This window comes from Bubalus bubalis, chromosome 9 (assembly GCF_019923935.1).
Source record: "Bubalus bubalis isolate 160015118507 breed Murrah chromosome 9, NDDB_SH_1, whole genome shotgun sequence".
NCBI classification, from domain to species: Eukaryota; Metazoa; Chordata; class Mammalia; order Artiodactyla; family Bovidae; genus Bubalus; species Bubalus bubalis.
Window position 1 is genome coordinate 110,169,918 of NC_059165.1, and position 14,740 is coordinate 110,184,657.

Below are 14,740 nucleotides of genomic sequence, written 5' to 3' on the forward strand. Positions count from 1 at the left end.
CAGTCCATCCTAAAGAAAATCAGTCCTGAATGTTCATTGGAAGGACTGGTGTTGAAGCTGAAACTCCAATACTTTGACCACCTGGTGCGAAGAACTGACTGGAAAAGCCCCTGATGCTGGGAAAGATTGAAGGCGGGAAGAGAAGGGGATGACAGAGGATGAGATGGTTGGATGGCATCACTGATGCAATGGACACGAACTTGGGAAGACTCTAGGATATGGTGAGGGACAGGGAAGCCTGGTGTGTTGCAGTCCACAGAGTCACAAAGAATGAGATATGACTTGGCAACTGAACAAAAACAACAACTACAGAATGTGGAGGGGAATAGGCATGAAGGTGCAAGTATCAAGGCAGAGACTGTGAAAGATATTGGTTTTACTTTTGTCCAATTCACAAACTCAGAGAAAACCTGAAGAGAAGGATATATTAAAATTAAAAAGTAGCTGGAATTGTGAAATGATGTATTAGGAACAATCTTAAATTTGAAACAATAAAAATGTAAGAGTTTATACAGACATTTCCAGTGCATATCTTTAACATCACACATGACTGTCTACCTGGGGGCTTCCTCCCAGCCCCCACCCCAGGAGGCTAGGAGTGTCTAAAGGTCAGTGGAATAGTCCTCAACCACTTGTGGCTGGGAAAAGAAAAAAAAATTCCTACCTTTAATTTGGCATATAGGACCACTCTGAAATATTATATATATTTGTATGTACATATACATACAAATTTGTATGTACATATACATACAAATATATATATATATTTGTGTGTGTGTATATATATATGTATATATATATGTATATATATATCCCAGATCATAATATACAGATCTGATTATTAATACTTCCTTACTGGCTATTTTCTCTTCTCTGTCTCATTCCATCCCCAGCCCCCTAGTATTTCATGGGACCACCTGCTAAATAAAGTATTTCACTTAGATCCTTGTCTTTTGGAAAAACCCAAAGTAGGAAAGTAATGGAATGTAATTTAGAACTGAGCTCTTTTGACTCTGTGCTCAGTTTGAAGACATAAAAAACTAAGAAAAATGGCTTGTGAGCCTAAGTTTATTGTAAAACCTATCAATCAAGGGGCATGTCTAACAACCAGGAGAGAGGAAAGTGGGATAAGGGAGTAGAAGTAAAAATTTTAAAGCAATTTAAAAGAAAAAGAGCTTTATGTTCATATATTTGTGATAGTCTTAAATGAAACCATAGCTTAACCATATTAGGAGGTTCAGCTTTCCTAACTATATAACAATGGAGTATTACTCAGCCATTAAAAAGAATACATTTGAATCAGTTCTAATGAGGTGGATGAAACTGGAGCCTATTATACAGAGTGAAGTAAGCCAGAAAGAAAAACACCAATACAGTATACTAACGCATATATATGGAATTTAGAAAGATGGTAACAATAACCCTGTGTACAAGACAGCAAAAGGGACACTGATGTATACAACAGTCTTTTGGACTCTGTGGGAGAGGGAGAGGGTGGGAAGATTTGGGAGAATGGCATTGAAACATGTAAAATATCACGTATGAAACGAGTTGCCAGTCCAGGTTCGATGCATGATACTGGATGCTTGGGGCTGGTGCACTGGGACGATCCAGAGGGATGGAATGGGGAGGGAGGAGGGAGGAGGGTTCAGGATGGGGAACACATGTATACCTGTGGCGGATTCATTTTGATATTTGGCAAAACTAATACAATTATGTAAAGTTTAAAAATAAAATTAAATAATAAAAAAGTTGAAATGTGAACCATCTTTGGGCTAATAAGACAAAATAATGGTCATGTTTTAGATTTCTTCTTATATACTGTACAGATAGCCTCGCTCCCCCACCCCCACCTCAACATACACACAAAATTATCATATTAACAATTCTAAACATATTAATTCACAGTCTTGGGAATAAATCTGCTTACTTTTAGCTTGCATTTCATTTGTTCTGTAACTTTGATCAACAAATCTGTTCAGGAGTATATGATTACTTAACACTTTTGTGATTAAGTTTTTATTATTTCTGAAAAAGAGTAAAAAGTAGAACAAAAGAATATTATTCTACCAGCAACAAGTAATAGTTGAGTCATTTCCTTATTATTAAGAGATTAAGTGCACAGATAAACCTTCAGTTTTCAAGATACAATCGTAGACTGGTCCACCAATCTCTGCATCTTCTCATGTACTTAGTTTCAATAATACTAACCAAATAAATGAAAATTCACCCCTCAAAAATACTGCTTGACATATTCTCATATGAAAGGACTTTGTAAAAAAAAGGGCTGTTATTTCGAACTTCCACCCTCCTTGGAGAAGATTTATTCTGAACCCTATCCCCAGGGCTCTGTTGTGAATAGATTAAATTTAAAAAGGAAAATGGAAGTGTCTTGATTGCTTGACCTGATGAATGAGATTTCAGAATATTTCCCTGAAATCTGCTGTATCTACAGACTATCACATCTGTTTGACAGATTCAGACAAATGATATGTGATCAGCAAAAGAAGATTCTCACTTCATGATAAGCAATGAATTTCAAAGGAACCCTAAAAGCATGTTAAAGAGTCTCAATTAATGAAAATAACACTCATTTACCCAAGAAGCTACCAACTTTGTAAATATGTGTCTAAGTATGTCATTTATTCATTCAAATAATACAATTTATTCTGAACCTATTATTTGCCAGATGCTAGGGCAAGCATTAGGACTTGAAAAACCTTTTCCTTGACCTTGAATATCTAGAGATGGAAAGATAATAAAAGTATCATATATACAATAGATGCAATTAAATATTCCAAGTGTCATGTTGCAAACGAGTCTACTAGTTCATTCAGATTCATTCAACAAGTTTTGTACACCTGTTGTGTGCTGAGGATCATGTGCTGAGGATCATTTCAATTACAAGTAATTGAGTGGAAGAGTTACTGTAAAGGAAAGATAGTTGGTTATTTTAAATATGTAATGGCATGATTCTACACATGTGTATTACCTGGCTAATAGAAGAAAACTTATTAGAGGTAAATGTCTTTCCTTTGCACAACAGAAAAATAAATGAAAGCCCAAACCTGTTAAGAAGGATGTTTGAGAACCATAAAATAATTGTCCTTACCAGGAATACAGAATCGTTCCTCTACAGACGTTAAGTCTACTGCTTTCTTCTTGTTGTTTTGCCAGGCCAAAGTCAGCTACACTTTTTAAAAAAAGCAACTTTATTATATTTTCCAAGAGTTAGCATTGTTCCTTAGCTTTTAACATTCTGCAGAATACAAAATAACAACAACAAAAACAAAAACTATTGCAATTCACAAGAGAAAGTTTTTCTTGTCTTTCCCTGTCAAAATGCCACATGTACAATATTCTGAACCATTCCCAGCTTTCATTAATTGGTGTACATACATTATGTAACTATGCTATATGCATTGACATAATGAGATTTATCAGTAAAAATATTAAAATAAGTCTTGCTGACTGAAAGATAGGACAAAGTACTTATTGAAACTGTGATTCTACTTTTTAGATTATTCTTTATAATTTTCAAATAAATAAAATGAATCTAATGTTTTGGCCACAGGACTGGAAAAGGTCAGTTTTCATTCCAATCCCAAAGAAAGGCAATGCCAAAGAATGCTCAAACTATCACACAATTGCACTCATCTCACACGCTAGTAAAGAAGTGCTCAAAATTCTCCAAGCCAGGCTTCAGCAATACGTGAACCGTGAACTTCTAGATGTTCAAGCTGGTTTTAGAAAAGGCAGAGGAACAAGAGACAAAATTGCCAACATAAGTTGGATCATAAAAAAAGCAAAAGAGTTCCAGAAAAACATCTATTTCTGCTTTATTGACTATGCCAAAGCCTTTGACTGTGTTCAGTTCAGTTCAGTTGAGTCGCTCAATCATGTCCGACTCTGTGACCCCATGAATTGCAGCACGCCAGGCCTCCCTATCCATCAACAACTCCCGGAGTTCCCTCAGACTCACGTCCATCGAGTCAGTGACGCCATCCAGCCATCTCATCCTCTGTCGTCCCCTTCTCCTCCTGCCCCCAATCCCTCCCAGCATCAGAGTCTTTTCCAATGAGTCAACTCTTCTCATTAGCTGGCCAAAGTACTGGAGTTTCAGCTTTAGCATCATTCCTTCCAAAGAAATCCGAGGGCTGATCTCCTTCAGAATGCACTGGTTGGGTCTCCTTGCAGTCCAAGGGACTCTCAAGAGTCTTCTCCAACACCACAGTTCAAAAGCATCAATTCTTTGGCACTCAGCCTTCTTCACAGTCCAACTCTCACATCCATACATGACCACAGGAAAAAACATAGCCTTGACTAGATGGACCTTTGTTGGCAAAGCAATGTCTTTGCTTTTGATTATGCTATCTAGGTTGGTCATAAGTTTTCTTCCAAGGAGTAAGCATCTTTTAATGTCATGGCTGCATTGCTATCTGCTGTGATTTTGGATCCCAAAAGAATAAAGTCTGACACTGTTTCCACTGTTTCCCCATCTATTTCCCATGAAGTGATGGGACCAGATGCCATGATCTTCATTTTCTGAATGTTGAGCTTTAAGCCAAGTTTTTTACTCTCCACTTTCACTTTCATCAAGAGGCTTTTTAGTTCCTCTTCACTTTCTGCCATAAGGGTGATGTCATCTGCATATCTGAGGTTATTGATATTTCTCGTGGCAATCTTGATTCCAGCTTGTGTTTCTTCCAGCCCAGCATTTCTCATGATATACTCTGCATATAAATTGTGAAAAATTTTGAAAGAGATGGGAATACCAGACCACCTGACCTGCCTCTTGAGAAACATGTATGCAGGTCAGGAAGCAACATTTAGAACTGGACATGGAACAACAGACTGGTTCCAAATAGGAAAAGGAGTACGTCAAGGCTGTATATTGTCACCCTGCTTATTTAACTTATATGCAGAGTTCATCATGAGAAACGCTGGGCTGGAGGAAGCACAAGCTGGAATCAAGATTGCCACGAGAAATATCAATAACCTCAGATATGGAGATGACATCACCCTTATGGCAGAAAGTGAAGAGGAACTCAAAAGCCTCTTGATGAAAGTCAAAGTGGAGAGTGAAAAAGTTGGCTTAAAGCTCAACATTCAGAAAATGAAGATCATGGCATCTGGTCCCATCACTTCATGGGAAATAGATGGGGAATCAGTGGGAACAGTGTCAGACTTTATTTTGGGGGGCTCCAAAATCACTGCAGTTGGTGATTGCAGCCAGGAAATTAAAAGACGCTTACTCCTGGGAAGGAAAGTTATGACCAACTTAGATAGCATATTCAAAAGCAGAGACATTACTATGCCAACAAAGGTCCAACTAGTCAAGGCTATGGCTTTTCCAGTAGTCATCTATGGATGTGAAAGTTGGACTGTGAAGAAAGCTGCGCACTGAAGAATTGATGCTTTTGTCCTGTGGTGTTGGAGAAGACTCTTTGGAATCCCTTGTACTGCAAGAAGATGCAATCAGTCCATCCTAAAAGAGATCAGTCCTGGGTTTTCATTGGCGGGATTGATGTTGAAGCTGAAACTCCAATCCTTTGGCCACCTGATGTGAAGAGCTGACTCATTTGAAAAGACCCTGATGCTGGGAAAGATTGAGGGCAGGAGGAGAAGGGGATGATAGAGGATGAGATGGCTGGATGGCATCACTGACTCAATGGACATGAGTTTGGGTAAACCCTGGGAGTTGGTGATGGACAGGGAGGCCTGGCGTGCTGAGGTTCATGGGGTCGCAAAGAGTTGGACATGACTCAGCAACTGAACTGAACTGAAATGAATGTTTTGGCATATGGTAGTCATCATCTCATGGGCCAAAATAAATAAGTAAATATGCGAAACCTAAATAATCACCATGAAGATCTGAAAACCTGAAATTAATGGTGTCTCTCTTTATGAAGTCATAGTAAATACAATGTTCACAGTCAAATCAAAATGTTTATATAATAATATACTTAATATAAATGATTCTAATCTTTAAACTATGACACTAAATGTTTATATTTAATATTATTCCTAGCTAAATTCTTCCAAGAACCTTCAAATACTTTTTTCCCATTTTTTAAAATATAAATTTATTTATTTTAATTGGAGGCTAATTACTTTACAATATTGTAGTGCTTTTGTCATACATTGACATGGACCAAATACTTCTCTTTTTAAGCCAATCAACAACTAAGATCAAAGTGGTATAAACAGTTACTCTTCCTTTTATTATTGTAAGGATTTGCAAACTTCTCAAGAATTTTAATTACTAGAATTACACAAAATGACAGGACAGAGTTGAACTAGGCAAAAATTCTCATTGCTATTACTATTCGGAGAAGGCAATGGCACCCCACTCCAGTACTCTTGCCTGGAAAATCCCATGGACAGAGGAGCCTGGTGGGCTGCAGTCCATGGGGTCGCTAAGAGTCAGACACGACTTCACTTTCACTTTTCACTTTCACGCATTGGAGAAGGAAATGGCAACCCACTCCAGTGTTCTTGCTTGGAGAATCCCGGGAATGGGGAAGCCTGGTGGCTGCCGTCTATGGGGTCACACAGAGTCGGACACGACTGAAGCGACTTAGCAGCAGCAGCTGTTACTATTAAAGTTTGATGTTCACAATATCACTTTTTAAGTGCACTAAATATGTATGGAATTCCACTGTGATAAATTTTCAGTACAATGTACTTGATTGTCTATAATAAAATTTCTTTGACAGGTTGAAAATATTTTGAAGTACTTGACTTTGTTCAAAGTAATATTAATTTGTCTTATGAATAACAATCAGTTCAGTTTTGTCACTCAGTCATGACTCTTTATGACCCCATGGACTGTAGCATGCCAGGCTTCCCTGCCCACCGTCAACTCCCAGAGTTTACTCAAACTCATGTCCATTGAGTCGGTGATGTCATCCAACCATCTCATCCTCTGTCATCCCCTTCTCCTCCCACCTTCAATCTTTCCTGCCTTCAATCTTTTCAAATGAGTCAGTTCTTCACATACTAGTTTACTAAACAACTTTGAACTAGCACAGATTTAGCTGCTTACATATATTACTCAACAATACAACAATGAGTTAGCAATTATTATTGTTAGTGCCTCTTAGTGATCAGATGCAAGGACTGTGGAACGAGACAGGCTCAGTTCAAGTCCTGTCCTCATTATGTGCTACCTGAGTAATCCTGGGGAAGTTATTTAATTTCTGTTTGTAATAGTTTTCTTATCTGTAAAAGTAGTAAGTACTATAATATTAAAATGTGAATAAGTTAACATATACAAATGTAGTATAGCACAGTGATAATCACCGGATGTATATTGCTATTTCATCTCACAAGGACCCATTTTACAGATGAAATAACTGAGGTTCAAAGATAATATAGGGAGAAATGAATATTTACACATGAATTTGAGGTTGGTAAATTCTTAAGGCCCAAATCCTCATCCAAACACAATACAGAACTGCCAACAAAGGAAAGTCAGGCCTAGGTAATTTCATTTACAAAATCAGCCAACCATTTAGAGAGTAAATGTCAGTCATGCCCAAGCTCTACCAGAAAACAGAAGAGGAGAGAACACTTTCCAGCTCAGTTATGAAATCAGTATTACCCAGAATCAGGTCCAAACAAAGACATTGTAAGAGAAGAAAACCTCAGGACATTTCCCATGAGAATAGATACTAAAATTATAAATAAAATATAAGTAAATTAAATCTAGAGGTATATTTAAAAAGATAACACATAATAACCAAATGGAGTTTATGCTAAAAAGACAAAGCTGGTCCAAGATTTAAAAATGCATAAATATTGTTTCCCAGATCAGAATGTTAGAGAAGGAAATCATAGGATCATCTCAATTGTTGTGTAATAAGAATTTGACAAAATTCAGCATCTATTCTTTTCAGCAAAATGGGAAATAGAATTTGCTTAACCCAATTAAGGGCATTTGTGAAAAACCTACAGCTAACTCTCTACTTAATGTTAAAAGACTGAATGTTCTTCCCTTAAGATCACAAACAAGGCTGGATGTTATCTCAACTTAGGATGATCGTTTCACAATATATAAGAAATATCGAATCATTATGTCATATACTTGAAACTAATATAAGTATGTATGTCAATCAGATCTCAATTAAAGCATAAAAGAAAAGATACAGTTGTCTTGTTAATATCCTGATAGATATTATGAAGAGATTGTCATATAAGCACAATTTTGCTGTTTCTTGATAACTAAATTTTAAAAGTAAATCAGAAATGTTATTTTCTCTTTCCTTTCAAAAAAAGAAGAAAACATGCTAATTATACAGTAGCATAGAAACAAATACCTAGAAGAACATGACAAGATATGAAAGACCTATGTAGGGAAAATTATAAAATTTTGTTACAGAGTCAATAAAGACTAGAATTAATGGAGAGAAAGTCCAAATTTATGGATTGGAATTTGCAATATTATATAAATTTCATTCTTACTAAGTTAATTTATGTAATTCTAATCATAATTCTTCATATTTTGGGTGGAACTTTACAAATAGAGTATAAAATTAATATAGAAATAGAAAGAGACAAGAGGAGCCATGAATTTTGATAGAAAAGAAAACATAGCTTTCTACAACATATTAAGAATTATTACAAGGGTATAGTAATTAAGACAAGGTTTTGGAAAGTGAAGACGACAAACAAAAAGGCAAGAATGTCCACTCTCACCATTCTTATTAACAATTATACTACAAACCCAAGTAAGCACAATAACTGCACACAAATTTTTATGCAAAGATTAATTTTCATTTCTCTTTGATTCCTTGGAGTGACATTACTAAATACTATGATAAGTATATGTTTAATTTCATTAAAATGTTACCAAGCCAAAATATTTTCCAGTGTGTTCTCACCAGACATGCATTAGAGTTATATTTGTTTCTTCCTCTTAATCAGCATTTGGAGTTGTCAGGGTTTTTTTAATTAGCCATTTTAATTATTATGTAGTGATAGTTCAGTGTAGCTTTAATTTACATTTTCCTAATGACTAATGGTGTTGAACAATTTTTATGTACTTATTTGCCATCAGTGTATCTTTTTTTATTATTATTATTTTTAAAAATGTATTTATTTTAAATGGTTGCTAATTATTTTACAATATTGTAGTGGGTTTTGCCACACATTGACATGAATCAATCATGGTTGTACATGTGTTCCCCATCCTGAACACCCCTCCCACCTCTCTCCACATCCCATCCCTCAGGGTCATCCCAGTGCGTGAGCCCTGAGCACTCTGTCTCATGCATCGAACCAGGACTGGTGATCTGTTTCACATATGATAATATACATGTTTCAATGCTATTATCTCGAATCATCCCACCCTCGCCCTCTCCCACAGAGTCCAAAAGACTATTCTATACATCTTTGTCTCTTTTGCTGTCTCACATATAAAATCATCATAACCATCTTTCTAAATTCCATATATATGCATTAGTATACTGTATTGGTGTTTTTCGTTCTGACTTACTTCACTCTGTATAATAGGCTCCAGTTTCATCCACCTCATTAGAACTGATTCAAATGTATTCTTTTTAATAGCTGAGTAATATTTCATTGTGTATATGTACCACAGCTTTCTTATCCATTTGTCTGCCGATGGACATCTAGGTCGCTTCCATGTCCTGGCTATTATAAACAGTGCTGTGATGAACATTGTGGTACACTTGTCTCTTTCAATTCTAGTTTCCTTGGTGTGTATGCCCAGCAGTAGGACTGCTGGGTCATACAGCAGTTCTATTTCCAGTTTTTTAAGGAATCTCCACACTGTTCTCCATAGTGGCTCTACTAGTTTGCATTCCCACCAACAGTGTAAGAAGGTTCCCTTTTCCCAACACCCTGTCAGGCATCTATTGCTTGTAGACTTTTGGATAGCAGCCATTCTGACTGGCATGAGATGGTACCTCATAGTGGTTTTGATTTGCATTTCTCTGATAACAAGTGATGTTGAGCATCTTTTCATGTGTTTGTTAGCCATCTGTGTGTCTTCTTTGGAGAAATGTCTGTTTAGTTCTTTGGCCCAGTTTTTGATTGGGTCATTTATTTTTCTGAAATTGAGCTGCAGGAGTTGCTGGTATATTTTTTGAGATTAATTCTTTGTCAGTTGCTTCATTTGCTATTATTTTCTCCCATTCTGAAGGCTGCATTTTCATCTTGCTTATAGTTTCCTTCACTGTGCAAAAGCTTTTAAGTTTAATTAGGTCCTGTTTGTTTATTTTTGCTTTTATTTCCATTACTCTTGGAGGTGGTACATAGAGGATCCTTCTGTGATTTATGTCAGAGAGTGTTTTGCCTATGTTCTCCTCTAGGAGTTTATAGTTTGTGGTCTTACATTTAGATCTTTAATCCATTTTGAGTTTATTTTTCTATTTCACTCTTTTGCAAATGGTTGACCAGTTTACCCAGCACCACTTGTTAAAGAGATTGTCTTTTCTCCATTGTATATTCTTGCCTCCTTTGTCAAAGATAAGGTGTCCATAGGTGCGTGGATTTATGTCTGGACTTTCTATTATGTTCCATTGATCTATATTTCTGTCTTTGTGCCAGTACCATACTGTCTTGATGACTGCAGATTTGTAGTATAGCCTGAAGTAAGGCAGGTTGATTCCTCTAGTTCCATTCTTCTTTATCAAGATTGCTTTGGCTATTCGAGGTTTTTTGTATTTCCATACAAGTTGTTAAATTATTTATTCTAGTTCTCTGAAGAATACCATTGGTAGCTTGAAAGGGATTGCATTGTTCTATAGATTGCTTTGGGTAGTATACTCATTTTCACTATATTGATTCTTCCAGTCCATGAACATGGTATATTTCTCCAGCTATTTCTGTCCTCTTTGATTTGTTCATCACTGTTTTATAGTTTTCTATATATAGGCCTTTTGTTTCTTTATGTATATTTATTCCTAAATATTTCATTCTTGTCGTTGCAATGGTTAATGATATTGTTTCCTTAATTTCTCTATTTTTTCATTGTTATTATATAGGAATGCAAGGGATTTCTGTGTGTTGATTTTATATCCTGAAATTTTACTGTATTCATTGATTAGCTCTAGTAATTTTCTGGTGGAGACTTTTTGGTTTTCTATATAGAGGATCATGTCATATGCAAACAGTGAGAGTTTTACTTCTTTTCTAATCTGGATTCCTTTTATTTCTTTTTCTTCTCTGATTGCTGTGGCCAAAACTTCCAAAATCATATTGAATGGTAATGGTGAGAGTAGGCACCATTGTCTTGTACTCGACTTTAGGGGAAATGCTTTCAATTTTTCATCATTGAGGATAATGTTTACTGGGGGTTTGTCATATATAGCTTTTATTATGTTGAGGTATGTTCCTTCTATTCCTGCTTTCGGGAGAGTTTTTATCATAAATGGATGTTGAATTTTGTCAAAGGCTTTCTCTGCATCTATTGAGATAATCATATGGTTTTTATTTTTCAATTTGTTAATGTGGTGTATTACATGGATTGATTTGTGAATATTAAAGAATCCTTGCATCCCTGGTATAAAGCCCAGTTGCTCATGATGTATGATCTTTTTAATATGTTGTTGTATTCTGTTTGCTGGGATTTTGTTAAGGATTTTTGAATTTATGTTCAACCATGATATTGGCCTGTAGTTTTCTTTTTTGTGTGGCATCTTTGTCAGGTTTTGGTATTAGGGTGATGGTGGCCTCATAGAATGAGTTTGGAAGTTTATCTTCCTCTACAATTTCCTGGAAGAGTTTGAGTAGGATAGGTGTTAGCTCTTCTCTAAATTTTTGGTCGAATTCAGCTGTGAAGCCATCTGGTACTGAGCTTTTGTTTGCTAAAAGATTTCTGATTAGTTTCAATTTCCATGCTTGTGATGGGTCTGTTAAGATTTTCTATTTATTCCTGATTCAGTTTTGGAAAGTTGTACTTTTCTAAGAATTTGTCCATTTCTTCCAAGTTGTCCTTGTTTGGGGCATATAATTGCCAATAGTAGTCTCTTATGATCCTTTGTATTTCTGTGTTGTCTGTTGTGATTTCTCCATTCTCATTTCTATTTTTGTTGATTTGATTCTTCTCCCTTTGTTTCTTGGTGAGTATGGTTTGTCAATTTTATTTATCTTTTCAAAGAACCAGTTTTTAGTTTTGTTGATTTTTGCTAAGGTCTCTTTTGTTTCTTTTGCATTTATTTCTACCCTGATTTTTATAATTGATTTCCTTCTACTAGCCCTAGGGTTCTTCATTTCCTTTTCTAGTTACTTTAGGTGTAGAGTTAGGTTTTTTATTTGACTCTTTTTTTCTTGATGTAAGCCTGTATTGCTATGAACCCTCCTCTTAGCACTGCTTTTACAGTGTACCAAGGGTTTTGGGTTGTTGTGTTTTCATTTTCATTCGTTTCTATGCATATTTTGATTTCTTTTTTTATTTCATCTGTGATTTGTTGGTTATTCAGAAGTTTGTTGTTTAGCCTCCATATGTTGGAATTTTTAATAGAGTTTTTCCTGTAATTTACATCTAATCTTACTGAATTGTGATCAGAAAAGATGCGTGCAATGATTTCGATTTTTTTGAGTTTACCAAGGCTAGATTTATGGCCCAGGATGTGATCAATCCTGGAGAAGGTTCTGTGTGCACTTGAGAAAAAGGTGAAATTCATTGTCTTGGGGTGAAATGTCCTATAGATATCAATTAGGTCTAACTGGTCCATTTTATCATTTAAAGCTTGTGTTTCCTTGTTAATTTTCTTTTTAGTTGATCTATCCATAGGTGTGAGTGGGGTATTAAAGTTTCCCACTATTATTGTGTTATTGCTAATTTCCACTTTCATACTAGTTAGCATTTGCCTTACATATTGTGGTGCTACTATTTTGGTGCATATATATTTATAATTGTTATATTGTCTTCTTGGATAGATCCTTTGATCATTATGTAATGTTCTTCTTTGTCTCTTTTCACAGCCTTTATTTCAAAGTCTATTTTATCTGATGTGAGTATCGCTACTCTTGCTTTCTTTTGGTCTCCATTTGCGTGAAATATCTTTTTCCAGCCGTTAATTTTCAGTCTGTATGTGTCTCTTGTTTTGAGGTGGGTCTCTTGTAGACAGAATATATAGGGGTCTTGTTTTTGTATCCTTTCAGCCAGTTTTTGTCTTTTGGTTGGGGCATCCAACCCATTTACATTTAAGATAATTATTGATAAGTATGATCCCATTGCCATTTCCTTTGTTTTGGGGTTCAAGTTTAGACACCTTTTCTGCATTTCCTGTCTAGAGAAGATCCTTTAGCATTTGTTGAAGAGCTGATTTGGTGGTGCAGAATTCTGTCAGCTTTTGCTTGTCTGTAAAGCTTTTGATTTCTTCTTCATATTTGAATGAGATTCTTGCTGGGTACAGTAATCTTGGTTGTAGGTTTTCTCTTTCATCACTTTAAGTATGTCCTGCCAATCCCTTCTGGCCTGAAGAGTTTCTATTGAAAGATCAGCTGTTATCCTTATGGGAATCCCCTTGTGTGTTATTTGTTGTTTTTCCCTTGCTGCTTTTAATATTTGTTCTTTGTGTTTGATCTTTGTTATTTTGATTATTATGTGTCTTGTGGTGTTTTGCCTTGGGTTTATCCTATTTGGGACTCTCTGGGTTTCTTGAACTTGGGTGACTATTTCTTTCCCCATTTTAGGGAAGTTTTCAACTATTATCTCCTCAAGTATTTTCTCATGGCTTTTCTTTTTGTCTTCTTCTTCTGGGAATCCTATGGTTCTAATGTTGGGGTGTTTGACATTGTCCCAGAGGTCCCTGAGGTTGTCCTCATTTCTTTTAATTGTTTTTTTCTTTTTTCCTTTCTGCTTCATTTATTTCCACCATTCTATCTTTTACCTTGCTTATCTTATCCTCTGCCTCCGTTATTCTACTGTTGGTTCCCTCCAGAGTGTTTTTGATTGCATTTATTGCATTATTCATTATATATTGACTCTTTCTTATTTCTTCTAGATCCTTGTTAAACATTTCTTGCATCTTCTCAATCCTTGCCTCCTGGGTATTTATCTGTAACTCCATTTTGTTTTCAAGATTTTGGATCATTTTGGATCATTTTTATTATCATTATTCTGAATTCCTTTTAGGTGACTCCTTATTTCCTCCTCACCTTCTTGGAGGGCCCATGCATCCCAAAGTTCCAGCTCTCATGTTTGTCCCCAAAGTTGTCGGTAGACATTTCACCTGTATTCTCTCCTCCCTCCACCCAAAACTGAACCCTCCCCGAGCTCCATGGCTCTGCATCCCAGGCAAGGAGACCTAAAAGGGGCTAGGGGGAGAAGATGCCCTTTCCTTCCTCTCCCTCTAAGCCCGAGGGCCTGGGGAGTCTGGCAGCATGTCGAGAAGGGCCTGATAATCACACTAACTGAGGGGTGCTTCCAGAATTGCCTCAACTCCATCTTCCTCCACAGCAGCCCCTGGAGAAGACTGGGATGTGTCCTGGATGGCCCTAGTAGCCATAATTTCCTCTAGGAGGCTGGTTTATCTGAGGAGGGCTGGATGGTAACCTGTGAAAACAGTAGAGGACCCCGGGGAAGGACCTGGCAAGCCTGGGGCCCCTGTGGCCATCAAGAGCTCATCTAGGAGGCTTGTTGAGCTTGAAAGGCTGGGGGGCTGTGGCTGTGGCTCTAGCAGAGGGGCCATGCCTTCACCAAAGGGTTACTCTGGCCACCATGGGATGTATGTCTCAGACTGTACAGGCGGCAGACTGGCCCATG